The sequence below is a fragment of the Schistocerca gregaria genome, chromosome 9, assembly GCF_023897955.1.
Source record: "Schistocerca gregaria isolate iqSchGreg1 chromosome 9, iqSchGreg1.2, whole genome shotgun sequence".
Lineage (NCBI taxonomy): Eukaryota > Metazoa > Arthropoda > Insecta > Orthoptera > Acrididae > Schistocerca > Schistocerca gregaria.
This window is the reverse complement of record NC_064928.1, coordinates 79,215,945-79,226,203: the sequence shown is the minus strand read 5'-3', so window position 1 is coordinate 79,226,203 and position 10,259 is coordinate 79,215,945. Positions and strand designations below refer to the sequence as shown.

Sequence of the window (10,259 nt, the reverse complement as noted above, 5' to 3'; positions counted from 1 at the left end):
CATTATTCAAAGTACTTATTATGTTAAATTGAGCGTGATGCCCAATATTTAATATTTTAATTAAATTCCACGTAATGGCCGCCTGTACGCCATATGGGTAATCTTCTATACAACCTAATTTAAGTAATTATTTTCATTTACATACTTTCACAGGGAGGGAGAGGTTTTGAATAAGAAAAGGAGTAATTCACTTTTCACCATATATTGTAACAGAAAATACGAACATCAAACACTTAGTGCGTCAAAGCAGCTAAGCGGCTTATTTCTTCTACACCAAAGACAAAAGTAGTAGTCCATCTTTGAATCAAGTCTCTTTTAACCTTAATGAGATATGAGATAGATATCCATGGTTACAAAGATTGTCTTTGCATTCCATACTTACTCTTTGATACTAAAATACATGTTTTATTAACATATTTAACACAAAAAATATATTGACGTGTTTAGGTATTTTAGTTAAATGTCGTATTAGCTACGGTCTTTGTCGACAGAAATACACTCAGTTCTGTACTTTCTTCACATTCCACATTACGCGTCTAGAATAGGTTTAGGGTAATTTTTATAGGGTTCCCCATGAGACGTCACAATCACTGATGATTGTACTGCACAATAAAGAATTTCACAGACAATTTCTTTAGCATTCAGTATTAGTTTTTCTGGTTGTTTTGGTAAAGGTCTCTTCAAATAAGGTCATACAATTTCAGATACTTGGTGACGTGTTTTATCTGATAGAATTTCGTAATTACACCTCTTGCATTGTACAGGATTACACACACACACGAGCGTGAAATTAAGAACAGGAAACCAGTTCAGTCCAGTTGCCAACATTTATTATCATTTATTTTGAATCAGAAGAACAAGACGAAGAGTGTTACCCCAGCTGAATGACAATCTCACACTGTAACATGACGGTAAACCATTTCCACAGAGAAGGCACCGGGTTTTTAACCCGGCAACTGCCACAGCAGTGGATCGCACGAACCCTGGCTACAACGCTCTTCAGGCCTGGAAACGTGGGATTGTTTCCTGTGGGGTACGTTAAAAATTCAGTTTTTGTCCCTCGTGTATAGGCGAATATTCTGGAACGAGCTTATTCGAATCGCCATCCTACAGACCACCGCTGACATGTCAAAAGCCATGAACTATCACGTAGCTGTATGTCGAGTGAAAAGGGAAGCGTATAATGTGAATTTGTAATGTGTGTGGAAAAACTGTGGAAAAAGAAGGTTCATGAACTACGCTGCACAATAAAATAATATTCATATTGCTACATGATTTGCATTGTATATAATAATTTTTGAAACCGTGACAAACATTTAGACTAAATCAATATATTCATTACGGACCTTATCTTAATATGCGTGTCTACTATGGGCAGCGTTTGCTCGTGAGTCTTGGTGACAGTCCATCCAGTGGATCATTGGTTCGAACGGCCAGAAAACTACAATAAGCATGGACTATTTATTCCAAGATTAGGTTTGCCGCTGGATGACACCTGCGTCTTCAGCTCCGTCTTCAGATGGCACTGATCTCCGAGATTTGGGCCTGGTAAACCTCTGTCATGTTGTTTCGTCGATATTGGCATCGTAAATGTTCGAAGTAAACTGCGAAGTAAAATTTTTTTTGTAAATTTTACACGTTCGACAGATAATTAACTTTTTCTTTATTTGCTGAGAAACTGAAGGGTTAAATGTAGTTCTGATAGCAGTAGGGCTTATTCGTACTTAGGAAACTTAACGCTCCTCTTCTTTCAGTTGTTGTTACTAGTACCTTGAATGTTAAACATATATTTATTTCAACATTATGGAAAGTTATGATACGCGAAAGGAGAGCCAAACTGCCCTGTTAAGTCGTTTTCCTTTTTTCTTCTTTTCCACTAACAATTGAATCCTAGCAGCAGAGAGCTTTCTAGCACTGAGAAAAGCTTTAGTTGCAAAAGTACAAAAAGAATGACCATAGAGCTTTTTAGAAAATAGTATCTACTCTCTCGTAAGATTTATTATTAACGACCATCCATGAACAATAACAAAAGATAATTAGCACTATCCTAATTATTTTCCTGAATATTCATTATAAACAAGTGATTTATTTATGATTTCTAGCAAAGCAGTTCTGATGGCATTGGACAGCCGCAACCGAACTGCATTTAATTAAAAAGTTCTGGTATATGCATGCAACAGCTCAGATTAAATATTTATTTATTTCTCTTTCTTAGTCTTTCTGATAGTTCGCTAAACTGGACGTGAATCTAGCATGCTCATGTCTTTCTAACATACAGCAATGGCTTATGAGTGACGTTCGATAGAATATAAAAGTGTGGATGAGAGAGTCTTTTTAAGGGTCAGTCTATTATTAGGAAACATTGTTCATATACTGACAAGCAAAGGAGCTACAGACTCCTTGATAAAATAAAAGATACCTGTGTCTTCAGTCTTTCAACATTAACAATAATGTGATTTCTACTCTAGAAAGACCGTTGAGAGAAGTGTGTAACCTGAAAATTAATCACTGAACATTTATTTATAACTTTCATACCACCATCTGACGGCCGCTGTGGCCGAGCGGTTTTAGGCGCTTCAGTCCGGAACCGCACAGCTGCTACAGTCGAAGGTTCGAATTCTGCCTCGGGCATGGATGTGTGTGATGTCCTTAGGTTAGTTAGGATTAAGTAGCTCTAAGTCTAGGGGACTGATGACCCCACGTGTTATGTTCCATAGTGCTTAGAGCCATTTGAACCATACCACCATCTATGCAAAGCTTTAACAAATTTTAACAAAATGCTCTCATTCCTTTTGTATTTGTTTGTTCTGAAATCGTTGTTATTGTTACTTTGCGACTTGGTATACATCTTTAATTGTTCGTACTTTGAGCATCTTGACTTTGCTAGAGGAGCGTAGAGGAAGGGTGATATTTTACATGACTGTCATTTTCTGTCAATAAGAGCAAGGAGATGCAGAAAGTAATAAAGTATGGTGTAATACACAGCGTTCAGATACTCACGGAGTAATAGCATTTGAAACGACAAAATCCTGTTCATTTGTTCATATGGGAGTATCAGTTCAAGGTTTTGTGGATGTGGAGAATAAGGGGGCAATTGTTTCCCAAAGATAAGCCAGTTAAAGCTTGACTGAATGAATCCATCAATGTACAATTTTCATAGAAGCGCAATTAAAAATATATTAGAATAGCTTAAGAACAATTAGCAAGTTATGTTAATAAGAATGCAGATTGCCATGGCACATTTGCTAAAAGATGTTTTGCAGTTAATAAGTCACTCCTGAAAAATTTATTTTCATCCGACATGTGCTGTGTGAACCTAACCTGTGTAGATTATCACGGTCCGCCTAGCCGTCAAGATGGCGTTGCACTGACATTCGAAAATATGATCTGTACCTGCAGATAGCATAACTAGTATATCCGACGTGCAGTTGTTTGCAGGCAGTCTGTGACAGTTAGGAACGCCTACTTTCATACTATCTGTGATAGGTAATGAATTATTGACCAAACGGACCCGGGCCAACAAGCATTCATTTTTTTCTCGTGATACCTATCTTTGTAGGAGGCACTGGTTAGCTACATTGCTTTAAACTTGTCAAATACACGATGTTATCTCCCACAATATACGCTTTTGTAGCCAGTGGTAACACCCTGTAGACATTAAAAAAAAGGTGTCGAAGGTGATGAACAATCTGAACGGCTATTGTTATGATGTGACCACTTTTTTGCCGCCTATATCTACTACTTGCAATATTGTTGAAGAGCTTATTAAATTTGATAACTACACCAAAAGAAATCTAAATACATTGAAAAGGAAAGCTGAAGCTATCAGTGAACTTAATCTACTATTTTGTTAGTGCAAACAATAAAAAACCACTTTTTCCTTTGTAGAAATTGTAATTGCGAAAGCCAAAAAAATTTAAAATTCATATTTCTGAATTTGTGACCACTTGATTCATAGCCATAAGTTGTATGAACATAAGGCTACATACAGGTTTTGTGAAAATCTTCATATTGTAAAATTACTGAAGTTTTAAATTTTCAAGAATTCTGAAAATGAAGTACCAAAATGGAGAATACAGGAAACATCTCTTTACGGAGATTTTCTCTTGAGACAACAATAAATAGTTTTCTGTTAACATATCTATGACGCAAAACGAAACAGGCAAAGAGATGCCTAAAATTCCACTCTATGGATATACTTTGTTAATTTCTGCTTAGGAGTGGTTGAGAAATAGACATCAGCGTGTTTGTATGATGTTCATTGAATAATAAATGACTTTGCCACCTTTGTGTAATACGCAATAAATTATTTCCGAAATGTTGTTGTTGTTGTTGTTGTGGTCTTCAGTCTTGAGACGGGCTGGATACAGCTCTCCATACCACTCTATCCTGTGCAAGCTTCTTCGTCTCCCAGTACCTACTGCAGCCTGCATTCTTCTGAATCTGCTTAGTGTACTCATCTCTTGGTCTCCCTCTACGATTTTTACCCTCCACCCTGCTCTCCAGTACTAAATTAGTGATCCCTTGATGCCTCAGAACATGTCCCACCAACCGATCCCTTCTTATAGTCAAGTTGTACCACAAATTCCTCTTCTCCGCAATTCTGTTCAATTCCGAAATAGCAAAGGAAAATGAAGTGGTTCACATTTCAAAAGCCATACCACTGTGTCTGAACTGACGCTGCATAATGTCAGTAGTAGTTCTCGTTACTGTTATTTGCAGAAGGCAATTTGTGTTTTTTCACAGAAAAACTATTGAGCAAGATTTTTAAAAATTAATACTTATCTGGGAGAGTTTTAAATTTACTATGATTGTGGTAATACTGACCAGTTTGGTTGGAAACCTAAAATTGTTGTTGTCAAGCCTTAGAGTTGGTGTGATTAAACAGATCTTTTGGTGTCAATCACCTGTGATAGGGACGAGGCTAGAAAAGAAAAATCAGTGATTGTGTAATTTAATTTTATATATATTATAGATGCGAAATTTTGTCTGTGAAAGAAAATTAGTATGTTTCATACTCTTTGAAGCTGAAACAACTGGACAAATTTGGACGAAATTTGGAATTGAGATAGCTTATATCCTGAACTGAAACATAGGATATCGGGGAAGGGGGGGGGGGGGGGGTGAAAAATAAGTATAGTCCACGATGCGTGAATACCCGTATTTTATTCATCCAGTATTTGAGAATGAGAGCACGTAGTGATTTGCAACATACCGAACATGAAATATTAAACCTTCACAACATTTTTTTTTTTTTCTCGCTGATAATCACCACAGAATGTGAAAGGAAAAAAGTTTATCGCTTAATATATTTTCGCTGTTCATGCAGCATAACTATCGCATCTACATCTACATCAGTATCGATACTCTGCAGATCACACTTAAGTGCCTGGCAGAGGGTTCATCGAACCACCCTCACAATAATTCTCTATTATCCCACTCTCGAACGGCGCGCGGATAAAACGAACTCCTATATTTTTCCGTGCAAGCTCTGATTTCCCCAGTTTTAATATGATGATCGTTACTCCCCAAATAGTTCGGCGTGAACAAAATATTTTCGCATTCGGAGGAGAAAATTGGTGACTGAAAGTTAGTGAGAAGATTCTGTAGCAACGAAAAACACCTTTATTTTAATTATTTCAGTGACACTCTATCCCCTGTTTCACGATAATACAAAACGTGCTGTCCTTCTCTGAAATTTCTCGATCCACTCCGCAATCCTTTCTGAGAAGGATCCCACACCACACAGCAGTATTCTGAAAGAGGACGGACAAACGTGGTGTAGGCATTCTCTTTGGTAGATCTGTTACATTTTCTAAGTGTCCCACCAATAAAGCGCAGTCTTTGGTTAGCCTTCACCAAAACATTTTCTATGTATTCCTTCCAACATAAGTTGTTCGTAATTGTAATTCCCAGGTATTTAGTTGAATTTACGGCCTTTAGATTTGACTGATTTTTCGTGTAACCGAAGTTTAAAGGATTACTTTCAGCGCTCATGTGGAGAACCTCACATTTTTCGTTATTTAGGGTCAATTGCCTGTGCGTCAATAGACCGTTCTCTTCGAGGTAATTTATAATCTTCGAACACAGTATATGTTCCAAAATCCTGCTGAATATCGACGTTAATGATGTGGTCCTGTAAATTAATGGATTACAACTTCTACCTTTCTTGAATATTGGTGTGACCTGTGGAACTTTCCAGTCTTTGTGTATGGATCTTTCGTCCGGCGAACGGTTGTATATTATCGTTAAGTATGGAGCTATTGCATCAACATAGTCTGAAAGGAATCTAATTGGTACACAGTCTAGACAAGAATACTTGCTTGTATTAAGTGATTTAAGTTGTTTCACTGCTCAGAGGATATTTACCTCTAAGGTACTCATGTTGGCAGCTGTTCTTGGTTCGAATTCTGGAATATTTACGTCGGCTTCTTCGGTGAAGGAATTTCGAAAGGCTGTGTTTAGTAACTCTGCTTTCGCAGCACTGTCTTCCATACTATGTTGACTGCTATCGCGCAGAAAAGACAGTGATTGTGTGTTGCCGCCAGCATATTTTACATACAACGAGACTCTCTTCGGATTTTCTTCCAGATTTCAAGACAAAGTTTCTTTGTGGATACTATTATAAGCATCTCGAATTGAAGTCCGCGCTAAATTTCGAGCTTCTGTAAAAGATCAACAAACTTGGAAATGTTGCATTTATTTAAATTTGGAATGCTTTTTTCATTGTTTCTGCAACATTGTTCTGGCCCGTTTTGTGTACCAAGGGGGATCAGCTCTCTCTTTTGTTAATTTATTTGGTACAAATCCCTCAAATGCTGTCCACACTATTCCTTCGAATTTAAGCCGTATCTGGTTTACACTTACGTTGTTAATCTGGATGGAGTGGAGATTGTCTCTCAGGAAGGCGTCAAGTGAATTTTAGATGCACTTCAAAGGTTCAGTTCCTACTATTTTTACAAAAGTTTAAATTATCAGTTTTAAAAAAATGATATTTTAGATGAAAGGTGCGACTTTGAAGTTTCAGAAAATAATTTTGGAGCCTGCATTTATTTAATAATATTAGAAGGTAGAAAAAATTCTCTTCATGTGTCGACTATAGGTGCTGTTACCTTATTATAATCTCACTTGTATATACAAAAAGACGCGTATGTGCAGATGACTTAAAGTTTTTCCGTTTCAGGGCCTGTATCCAAAGCTGCCTACGGTTTTCATCCTTAGGGAACCTATGAGTAGGAACGAGAAACAGTTATACTTACTTCTGTAACCGAATTATCACAGATACTTTCCAAAATGTAATATGAGTCTGCCTCATCACTTTCAACGCTTTAATTTACGTGGTACTCTATTTCAAGTGTAAAAAACATATAAAAGTCACTTCAGCAGATTTCAATAAACACATCTGCACTATCATAGAAACACTTACACGTGAAATGTAATGCCATTTCCCCCGACAAAAGGCTGTGAGTACAGCCATAAGCGCAACACGAAACAACCATGTTTTGCCAACATTCACGTGACTTTACCCCAGAGATGTTGGAGCCACGAAAAGACTTCAGGGCCAGTCTATTATATTTATGGTCGAAGGTCTCTGGCGCCTTGTTTATCTGTGGCCGCATACGCAGTGGTTGCGGTCCAAGACTTTTAACAGGACGGAGCAAATGCTGGAGCGTCAGTCACCTCGGCTCACTCTGAAGATGGCTGGACGGTATTCAGCCGAAATATTAGAAGAAGAATTCAGATTTATGCAACTGCACGGATTTACTTCAAACTTCGTACACTTTTAGTAGACCATCGAAATGACATAATGTGATGTGCACTACTCAGGCAGTTCCGAGAGCTTCTCTGTACGTAGGTACTGGGCGTTAGAGTTCATGCTGATCAAGTGACTGTATTCGCTTAGGCGGTACACATACTAAATTTGGAACGATACAGAGAAGACTAGCAAAGTCGCGAAAGTACTCGCTTCGGTGTTACATATACTAAAATTGAAACGATACAGTGAAGATTGGCGTGGCTCCTGCGTAAGGATGACACCCCAAAACGTGAAGCATTCCACAGAAGTGGTCAGGTGGTTAGCATTCGAGCGTCGTAAGCCAAACGTGTACGAGACAGCTGGCACGGTGGCTTAGCATGTTCGGTCAGAGCGTTAGCTGCCCTCTGAAAAAAAAAAAAAAAATGTGAATGGATTAACGATGAACTTGAACGGGTGTCATGGGACTACCGCCCCTAACAAATGCCATGAACAACGTGATTTTTTTTAAAAAAAGTGATTAGCGTTTGAACTTTGTAAGGCGAACGTGTATGAGGCGACGATCCGACTCCCGCGACAACCATAAATTTCTTTTCGTTGCTGGTCATATTATTGAATTTTCGAAATGTCAGCAAGATGTGTTTTCACTTAGAAACTGTAAACATTCCCTGTAAATGAGGGAAAACTCCATTCATTCGATATAGTAGACGCCGTTCCAGTTTATGTTTTCATGTGCGTATGACAGCAAAGGACTTGGAAGAGCAGTTGAACGGAATGGATAGTGTCTTGAAAGGAGGATATAAGGTGATCATCAACAAAAGCAAAACGAGGATAATGGAATGTAGTTGAATTAACTCGGGTGATGCTGAGGGAATTAGATTAGGAAGTGAGACACAGAAAGTAGTAAAGGAGTTTTGCTATTTGGGGAGCAAAATAACTGATGATGGTCGAAGTGGAGAGGATATAAAATGTAGACTGGCAATGGCAAGGAAAGCATTTCTGAAGAAGAGAAATTTGTTAACATCGAGTATGGATTTAAGTGTCAGGAAGTCATTTCAGAAAGTATTTGTATGGAGTGTAGCCATGTATGGAAGTGAATCATGGACGATAAATAGTTTGGACAAGAAGAGAATAGAAGCTTTCGAAATGTGGTGCTACAAAAGAATGCTGAAGATTAGATGGATAGATCACATAACTAATGAGGAAGTATTGAATCGGATTGGGGAGAAGAGAAGCTAGTGGCAAAACTTGACCAGAAGAAGGGATCGGTTGGTAGGACATGTTCTGAGGCATCAAGGTATCACCAATTTCGTATTGGAGGGCAGCGTGGAGGGTAAAAATCGTAGAGGGAGACAAAGAGATGACTACACTAAGCAGATTCAGAAGGATGTAGGTTGCAGTAGGTACTGGGAGATGAAGAAGCTTGCACAGGATAGAGTAGTATGGAGAGCTGCATCAAACCAGTCTCAGGACTGATGACCACAACAATGACAAATTCCATCCAGTGACGTGTGACGTCGCGTGCACATCCGATGAGTAGTTGTACATGAATCTTGTGGTCTGACGCATTGCGGCTTACTGTATTACAGATTGTGAAGAACGTAATTCGTATCATCATTCATCGATGTTTGACTTGGGCCTTCCAAGCCTGTCACTCGTCCTTAAAATATAATTAAAAATAGTCAACAATAAAATTACATATGAAATTCGCTACAACTTCATGAAAACGCAAATGGTATTTTTTATTATATTACCTCTCAAATGTCATACACATTAAATAATTTTACCAGTATTCCGTCTTCAGGCCACGAGTGGCCTACCGCGACCATCCGACCGCCGTGTCATCCTCAGGGGAAGATGAGGATAGAAGGGGCTTGGGGTCAGCACACCTCTCTCCCGGTCGTTATGATAGTGTTCTTGACCGAAGCCGCTACTATTCGGTCGAGTAGCTCTTCAATTGGCATCACAAGGCTGAGTGCACCCCGAAAAATAGCCACAGCGCAGGTGGCAGGATGGTCACCCATCCAAGTGCCGGCCACGCCCAATAGCGCTTAACTTTGGTGATGTCACGGGAACCGGTGTGTCCACTGCGGCAAATAATTTTACCAGTGATGAAGAAAATATAGATGAAGATCCTGGCGGGATTCGAACCGCCTTTTCGTCCACGACCCTCTTGTGCAGCTCAAAAGCTAATCGCATTTTTTAATATCGTTTTGTTTGCTGTTGTTCGTTGCATTTGTTCGGGGCGGATGTATCATGATATCCGTTCATGTTCGTCTTTGATCCATTCACTCTTTAAAAAAATACGAATGACAGCTAGCCCTCTGACCGAACACAACACTTGACCACAATAACCTCTGACCAGCATCTTCGGACAGATACATCAGGTGTATGAAAGACGCACAAAACTTCTCTTGCGAATTTCGCGGAATTGCCACTTTACTACCTGCACAGTATCTTGTTTTAATGGCCTGATAAATATGTCTGAAGTCTGCAGTAAATCCCT

General features: G+C 38.8%; 1 non-coding gene across 1 annotated transcript; it reads left to right on the top strand.

The window, feature by feature from the left end:
- Positions 1–7,958: 7,958 nt before the first annotated feature.
- LOC126292495 (U6 spliceosomal RNA) lies at positions 7,959–8,065 on the top strand. Its single transcript, XR_007552229.1, has one exon. It is a non-coding gene; the product is annotated as a U6 spliceosomal RNA (small nuclear RNA).
- The last annotated feature ends 2,194 nt before the right edge of the window (positions 8,066–10,259 follow it).